This window comes from Antennarius striatus, chromosome 1, assembly GCF_040054535.1.
Source record: "Antennarius striatus isolate MH-2024 chromosome 1, ASM4005453v1, whole genome shotgun sequence".
Classification (NCBI taxonomy): Eukaryota; Metazoa; Chordata; class Actinopteri; order Lophiiformes; family Antennariidae; genus Antennarius; species Antennarius striatus.
In genome coordinates this window covers 30,209,479-30,218,195 of record NC_090776.1, presented here as the reverse complement: position 1 = coordinate 30,218,195, position 8,717 = coordinate 30,209,479, and positions in this window count along the sequence as shown.

Below are 8,717 nucleotides of genomic sequence, written 5' to 3'. Positions count from 1 at the left end.
ACGAGCCAATGTTCTGTTGCCATTTGGTCGATTTTCATAAGGCAGAATCACAGGTGAGTCTATAATGGTAATTCCCGGGATCGAAATTTCAGTGGAGAAATGGAAAAACTGAATATTTTTGTTGAATGGAAGGGCATTTCAAGCTAGCGTCCCAGGGACACACGCTGTCTGACCAGCGTGCGTCTCTGTCACAAAATGTGCATCAAAGACGAAAGGGTGCACCTAAACAAAAACCATCAACCAGGGCACAATCCCAACTTCATGACTGCCCCCCAGTCTTCAATGGCAGAGGTAAGAGGTTCATTGAGCTCGTACTCCAACAGCAGCAGCACACACCCGTAAACATGGACTTTCAAATGAACACTGAAGAAAAGGTCCCTAGAAAGTCCATCTCTCATACACACACACACACACACACACACACACACACACACACACACACACACACACACACACACACACACACACACACACACACACACACACACACACACACACACACACACACACACACACACACCTTAATATTGTTATATTGCTGTCAGTTTTTCAGTCTTGTGGGTTAATCAGAAAGGCCAGGGGAAGGGTGCTTTCTACTCACCGCACTGCCACAATTATTGATTTCATTTACACACAAGCAGACAAACACACACAGACAGAAAAACAACTAAACACACACACACACACACACACACACACACACACACACACACACACACACAGAAAGAAAGACATGCGCACACACAATTTGACACCCATTTTTACCACAAGAACAGGCACCCATAACACCCCTTTAACTATTCTATTGGCTCCAAATAGATTTTCCCATTTTACGCTGTAGAGGCAGGGGAAACACTGGAGCAGAACTGAAAGTGATATAGATGTATCAAAAAAACAGATGAACAAACATTGGGGGAAGATTTATTGCTGGGGATTTTAATATAAAATTGGAGGCAGATGAATTGATTTTGGTTTAAGGAAGGGTGTTATAAGGAACAATTTATCGGGATGGCTCAGGCAAGATGCATTATTTTCCGATTGTTATCCTGCTCCACTGTTTGAGAGGCTGATTTGTGTTGTGTATTACATTTTATGGCTAAGAAGGAAAGGGGAACTTTCAATGATTTAGGTAGGATGTATTAATCAAAGGCAGCCAGTGTGAACCATAGATCCCCAGGAAAAGGAAGTGCAGGTGACAGCTCATTCTGCTAAAGAATGTTTGGGAGCTGCACATCACCGCTTCTCCATTCCCCTTTCTTCTTTACATCTTCTCCACCTCCCTCTCTCCATCTCTCTCCATCTCAATATCTTTCTTGTCTCATCATCTTTTTTATCTTCCCTTCTGTTCTTGCTATCCTTCTATACCCATGCCTTTTTTCACAGTTCGGTGCACGTTTGGTTTTAATTTTATGAGTCTGAAGTAGCTTTTAACCATCCATGCGGCAAATAAACTAGGGATTAGGAATACTTAGTGTTTTTTTCCTTGCTGAGGAAGTGTCATAGTTCCTCAATGCTCAGTGACCTTTGCTGCTGGCTATGATGTGAAGAGACAAGCTCATCATCATCAGGTTCACACGTTCATTTTACCAGCAGTTGGTATGGTAATGCCTGTATGTGATGTACTGTTTGCCTTGGTCCCAAGTTCTCAGGTTCTGCTCTGTCACTTCAAAGTTTATCTGTCTTTGTCTCTGTGTGTTACTTTCTGCTGCTATCAGCTCTTTTCAAGTTCTAATAAAAGAAAAGGTTTATTAACATCTTGTTGTGTTCGTCTACTTCCCTGGGGAGCATCCCTTTCTTCATTTTGCATCAATCTTTGCCATGCCTTAATAAGCTACAGGTGCTGTGTGACGTTGTGTTCATGGCTCACAGCCTGTGGAAGTAACATGTCGTTCACATTTATAATGTTTTCTGAATGTCATCAGTTAAATGCACCATTTAAACAGGAATCGGTGGTTTTCGAGTTCATTTTGAGGATTCTCTGTGAAGCGAGTTACATCTCAGCTTATTCCATAAAATAGATTTTAAATTTAACAAGAATTTTAGTTGATGAAACTATTTGTAAACATAAATAAGCAAAGTTGAACTTTTCTGTTCCAGTCGGGCCTTCAGTGTGGGTCTCCCCTGCCCCCCCATCACCGTCCTCTGACACACCAGAAGGACACGGGCTGACATACACATAATAATACACGCAGACATGCAAACACACACACACACACACACACACACACACACACACACACACACACACACACACACACACACACACACACACACACACACACACACACACACACAATTGAGGACAATTTGGCCAGGCCATTCACCTGTGGTTAGGGTTGATTTTAGTTTTATTTGAAAGTTAGATTGGTTCTGAGAAGACTGGGGCATTTGTGAGTGAGCAGAGTGGGGGTGTAATGAACTGTACATCTACATTACAGTACACTAATAACATAACACTCACTGAAGAGCTTTTCTCTACTAAAGAAAAGACAGAGGATTCATTTTAAAAGCTGCAATACTAGTATTGCAAAGCTACAGTAATGATCCAGATGGAGTAATGTCATTTTATAATTTGAAAAATAAATTCTAGGAGATATTGTAATAATTTATTTGCTTTACTTGAAATAGTATGGTAGACTACCTTTACATTTAATGCATGAAAACAATTTAAGATAATAGTCGGACCCTGGTAATCTATTACTGGAAAATGGGAGGAAGAAAACAGTGGAAAAACCAATCAATCAATCTAAATAATGATCAAAGGTCAAGCCCAGTCAAAGTTCCTTGGACAAACAGTGAACAAGTGTGCTGATGCGTGTTATTGTGTGGTCACTGGTAACCAGGTCAGAAACAGACTGTTTAAAAGCAAATAGACAGATAGGTAGGCAGATACTTTATTAATCCAGAAGGGAAATTATGTAGCATAATTCTGTCATCACTTTTGATCATAATCTAACACAGTATAAATCCCAAAAACAATCCAAAATCGACCTTATAAAAAAGCATTATTTTTTCTTGAGATAGCCGACACACGTTTGGCATCCTTCATATGACACACTGACACACGTCTGTCCCTCCTCCTCGTCTAGTTCCACCTCTGATGTTCATGTCAGGAGTGAATTATTGGCTTCTGAAGGACCAAAAAAATTAATTTTCTCTTTTGATAAAGCGCTACACCGACACATTTAGGCCACACCCAGCCTGAGTCACCTGCCCAGAACCTAACACTGTAAAAACTGTTAAAAAAAAAAAATTCTACATTCCAAAAACACAAACTTCCTGAAAAGAAACATATGTAGGCTTCCCCCAAGACCCCAAGAGCAGATCAAATCATTACCTCAGCTGAAAACGCTCCGATGAATCTGAGCCAGAACCACAATATATCCGTGTGTGTGTGTGTGTGTGTGTGTGTGTGTGTGTGTGTGTGTGTGTGTTAATGTTTATGTGTCAGAGCAGATTACTCTTGACTTCATTAATCTCTGCAGTGTGATTATGATTAGCTCTCTGAGACATGCCAAAGGACAACTGACACATTCACACACACACACAGACACACACACACACACACACACACACACACACACACACACACACACACACACACACACACACACACACACAAAATAGTGCCTAGGAGTATCAGAACAAAAAGAATCAACAGTTGGTCACCGTCAGAGATTAAAAAACAAATATTAAAAAACATGACTGAAATCGAGGCCCACACTTCAGAGTTTGTTGCTTTTGTTGTTGACATGATTTGTGTCACTTATGCGTTCTGTGAGATGCGTGTTTGTCTAAAGACAGAGATCAAAATGGGATGTAGGAGAGAAGGGAAGTAATGCAACAAGAACAGGGAGGATGAGAGGAGACGAAGGGCGACAGTCATGGACAAGAAAGTAAGCCTGGGCAGCCAATGATAAAGTGAATACGTGACACAAACCAGACAAGAAGCAAGCAAAAGACACACAAATCAGAACAAGAGAGGAAGACATGAAGGGGGTGGGTGGGAACAGATGAAAAGAACAAGTGAAGTGTGAGTGGAGAAGGGATAGAGAAAGCAGGATGATGGAGAATGCTCATGTCTACACCCTGCCATGATCAGAGCTTGCACCGGATGCTTATTTCCCTCTGCCAATACAGAGTCCCTGGGAAAAAAACATTAAAAAAACTAGATTCCATTAAACTACTGAAGGATTTGTTTTAAAAGGAGGATGTGGTTGTGGTTGTGGATGTGTAGGGGTAAAGGGATGACCATCACATGCTTCAATCTTGCAAAATAAAATGGTTTTGCTTCTCTTGACTCGCTTTTCTGGTTTCCATTCTCAATTCCACTCCTGTTTCTCCTGTTTCCCTTCTGTTTAAATACACAAATATGATGATAAAAAAACGTTTTTCAGTAATTAGAAAAACATTTTTGAAAGTTTTATTTACAAATGCAGGGTTGACACAACATGATGGTGACAGATGCTAACAATGTAGCTGCAATAGCATACCAGAAGCAGACCGAACACAGAGGGTTGCTCAAGTGCCTCCACAACCTCTCAACAGGCGTTCCTCAAGGACACATAAAAAACGAGGTTATTGTCAACTTGTTTCAATGAGCATTTCTCATTTGTTGTTGCTCCACCTCACACCAGTGATGATTTTGAGTCTAATTGCTGTAAAGTTTGATCTGTCATCCCATTGGTCGAGCTCCCAACAGCGCCAAATTTGAAGTGGAATCGTGCAATGCCCCGGATGGCTCACTGCAGTTCAGTGTTCATCTGTTCTCCTATTCTGAATCAAGCACCGGGCAGGTCGTATGACGTGAGGAAAAGCCTTTGATTTTAATACTGTTTTTTGTTCTCTTTTTGTTTGTTTTAAATTGAGTTAAGCTATCTTGGTACATTTTATTTTTAAAATATATATTTTTTTTTTTTCTACTTGCCTGTCAGCAATTAGACAACAGTATTTCACTTAACAATTCACCTACAGTTAATACAACTTTAGCATAAGCGCGTATGTCAAAGGGGTAGACGTCGTTCTGTAATTCTAGCTTCTAATAATGACAAGAAAAATGTGTGTGTGTGTGTGTGTGTGTGTGTGTGTGTGTGTGTGTGTGTGTGTGTGTGTGTGTGTGTGTGTGTGTGTGTGTGTGTGTGTGTGTGTGTGTGTGTGTGTGTGTGTGTGTGTGTGTGTGTGTGTGTGTGTGTGTGTGTGTGTGTGCTTGCATGTGTGAGTGGTGTGAGTACACACAGACAAATGATAAATTGTTGTAAAATAGAATGAGTGGAGTCATGATGGAACAATAATGCATACTGTAGTTTCTCTGTACGTGTGTGTGTGTGTGTGTGTGTGTGTGTGTGTGTGTGTGTGTGTGTGTGTGTGTGTGTGTGTGTGTGTGTGTGTGTGTGTGTGTGTGTGTGTGTGTGTGTGTGTGTGTGTGTGTGTGTGTGTGTGGTGATGAATGTCTCATAGTGACAGTGGGGCCGGCAGCAGCAAATGTCCTTCTGGGTGGGACACACACACACACACACACACACACACGCGCACACACACACATACTGGGACACACATACACAGATGGAAACGACCACACTAATGGATCACCCCTGTCTGCATGCAGTCCACCACAAATAATGATGAACCACCCCTGCATTAAACTATTTTACACAATGCTCAATTCATTACTGTACTTCTCTCCCTCCCTCTCTCTGTACAGGTATAGATGAGCTAATAAAGGTATGATATTCCTCCTCTTCCGGCACAATCATAGTTTTTATCCATTAGTAGGAAATTAGGATGGGGAATGAGGAAAGGGGAGGGAGGGGATAGGTTGAAAAGGAAAAAAGAAATGGCTTAAAATTGGTTTAAATGCGTTGCCACCATTAGAAATAACTGCAGCCCCGAGCAGAAAGTATGAAGAAGTAATTCACTTTGTTTTAATAAGAAGGCCAGGACCAGACGTTTTCAGGACGATACTTCTTGTAATTACTTAGAAATTACAACACCTCGATTTTTAAGTAATCACAAGAGGTTATTCTTAAGTAATGACAAGAGGTATCAATTCACCTAAGGTGTATGTTTTGGGAAGTGGGAGGAAACAGGAGAATCCAGGGAGAACAACACATGTATCTAAGATATTAATCCAGACACGCAAGAGCTTGAGCGTACCATCGGCCAAATGGGCAATTTTAATTATATGGATTAAGAAATCTTGAACAATAAGGGAAAAGAATAGTAATGATTTTAAATAACCTACAGTTAAATGATGAAAACAGTTGTCTTATATTATGTATATTGTCAAGAAAAACATTTTAAGTTGAAACTGCATCTACTTACAGCTGGACATACAGTATATTCTGAAGACGGACATTTAAACAGTTTCTCAGTGTGACCTTCCAAAAGAATCAAGTATATTTTTGTTTTCTTTGTAGTTCATTAATAAAAAAATCCTCCATTTTTCATTGATTATAATTGTTCCCCATGATCTTTACATTTAAGTGTTGGTAGAGGTTTTAATCTATGTTAAATCGACATACATTATTAGCACTAAAATTGAGAGCCAATGTCTGGAAAATGACAGCACATGCTGTAGATGTTTTGTTTTTTATTATTTTTATCTGTAAGTTGCAGATCAAAAATAATTAAATAATACAGAAAATATGGTAACACCAATTACAGGTGTATGAAAATTCAAAGATTATTAGGCTGTTAAAAAATATGACCCTAGGTGGCAAAATAATCGATAATAGCCGGTAGTGATCTCGCTTTTTTATAAAATACATGCATCCAGCTACATTTTGCTTAGTGTGGGATAGAGGAGAAGAAAGAGCCATTATGGATTTCAATTAAGTGATCCCTGAGCAGAGAGGGACGCGTCAGACTGGAGGAATTAATGTGCTGCAGACAGATGTTTAATAATAATGGCCGAAATGGCCCTGCTGTGTCCTCCTGCAACCCACTGCGGCCCCAGGAACACACACACACACACACACACACACACACACACACACACACACACATACACAGTCACATATAATCATTCACACATTGACACTCACAACTATCATTCTTACACATGCACTATGTAGATCATCCATAGACACCGGTGTCAACGCTGCTTTGTGTGTGTGTGTGTGTGTGTGTGTGTGTGTGTGTGTGTGTGTGTGTGTGTGTGTGTGTGTGTGTGTGTGTGTGTGTGTGTGTGTGTGTGTGTGTGTGTGTGTGTGTGTGTGTGTGTGTGTCTTTATGACCAGTGCTGGCCACAGCGCATATGGACCTCATTTAGGAACAATGGGCATGGAGAATGGCTGGTTGAATGAGATTCCTGACTGTGAGAGGTGACTGGAGGCATGTTAAATGACATGCCCCGTATAGAGAGATGAAGCGAGACACGGAGAGTGAAGGAGAGGGAGAGTATGGTTTTACATGGCTGATCTTGTTTAAGGAATTATTGCCTCGCTGAGCAACAAAAATGTTTTGATTGAGGACTCCGAGGAGACGGCGCCTGGAGGAAGAATAGTGAAGGAGAAGAAACATGAGAGAAGAGGTAGAATCACAGAAGCCGGAGCAAAAAGGAGAAGAATTTTGATGGAAGAGAGTATCAGAAGATGAGAGGGACGTGGAGATGATGTTCATCTGACTGGGTCCAGAAGTGGGTCGTTAGACATTGTGTAAACAGCATGTCTTTTTATGAAGTACTCTCACTCTCTCTTTGTGTAAATCTCACAGATTCACTCCCGGTGACACCTAATCAGTGTCGTTGCAGGATGAATGGCCTACAGCTGTCCTTGCAGTCTTGTCAAAAAACAACACATCCCGAAAAAATCTCTCACTCACACATGCTGTTCATAACGTCTTGTCACAACAGCATTTCTCTGGTAATCACCAGGGTGGTCGCCCTCCTGCTGCCCCTCAATGAATGGACTGAGCCACCGTGGGTTTGCCCCTCCAGCCATAACTCTACCGAGGACGTCTGTCTATTGCTCAACACCGCAGTGCTGACCCCAGACTGCAAATTGGCCCGACAGAAAGACAGAGAAAGACAAAATGCAAGGATGCTGCTGAACAGACATGGACACAGATTCACTCGTGCTCATTTAGTTTCACTATTTGTCATTGGCCTGTCTCTCAGGATTAATTTATAATACAGACAATCTTTTCCTCTAACCATGGCCAGACAGACTTTGCACAGTAAACACACACACACACACACACACACACACACAGAAATTTTGACAGGTGAATATAGCTGAAGAAGAGTGACGAGCAGGAAAAATGAGGAAGCAAGTAAGAGTGGGGAGAAATAAACTGATAACTGCATGAAGGGTGATAACATCAAGAAAGGAGTGAAATTGATGAAGGAATTGGTGGAAGAAATGAGGCTGCTGGCAGATCAATACTCAGACCCACAATCTGCATCCAGAAAGCAGGCATTTTATGAATGTTTTTCTTCATTTTTTCTCTCTCATTCTCACGTTATTTACACTGTATTTCTGCCTGAGTACAGTAGACGAGTCTGAAGAAGGAACTGGTGAAAGTAAATACAGTCAGTTGTGTTAAAGCTGGCCAAATTCATAACAACATTGAATTAGTTGTTTATGATTTAGTAAGTGGAAACGAGCAAATGACAAGACCTTTCAACAAATGTAATGAGTCCATAAAAAAAAAAAAAAAAATATATATATATATATATATATATATATATATATATATATATTTATCTCCTTCATCTC